We start from the raw sequence: 769 nt of genomic DNA on the forward strand, positions 1-769 counted from the left end.
ACTTTGCAATTATTAGAAACACCATACTGTGAAGTAACAATTTTGTACTATTTCAAAACACAAAAATTTCCATTTGAATCAGTTCTCATACGATGAGATTACAAATTATCGTGTGATTTCATATTTAGTGGTATTTGGTCCCGTTACACCTCGAGCTCTTATTGTATGCAGAGAAATGCTTCTGACAAAAATTGAGATGTTATATTCATATGAACCATATTAAAATATCGTATAAGAAAATCCGGGTTTTACCAAATCTGTGATTAATGTCGAAATACTTCTTCAATTCAGAGTTCAAAATATTTAAGTTAACTTCGTAATCTCCATAGTAGATTGTTATTTCGAGTGTTTTTCGGGGTGAAAAGGTTGAAAATAGATAACGGACTCTCAAGTTTAGTATGTATTGTATAGACTTTAGAGCCTGTAAGTGATATTCCTCTTCTAGGGGTTTTGTGGTACATCTTTCACATGATGTCAAAAGAGGGGAGAAGAACGGAAAAAATGTGAAGGAAACCCCCACCTTCAATTGAAAACGCAATAAAAATGATGTGCATTTTGATGCTTATAATTATTCGTGTTTCCCTGGCAACCTTATGACAATACCGTACAGGGTTCAAACTTAGATTTAGTTATGCATGTGCTTAAAATATTTCCAACTTTAAACACGTTTATGCGTTATTATAAAAACATTAATTTTTATTGACAGATGACTGAATGAGTACAAGCTTAGGACTTGCACTCGATGACGGAGACCCAAACAAGGACTTCG

The sequence above is a fragment of the Perna viridis genome, chromosome 7, assembly GCF_037379345.1.
Source record: "Perna viridis isolate PV_CMFRI_1.1 ecotype Kerala chromosome 7, ASM3737934v1, whole genome shotgun sequence".
In the NCBI taxonomy this organism is placed as follows: Eukaryota; Metazoa; Mollusca; class Bivalvia; order Mytilida; family Mytilidae; genus Perna; species Perna viridis.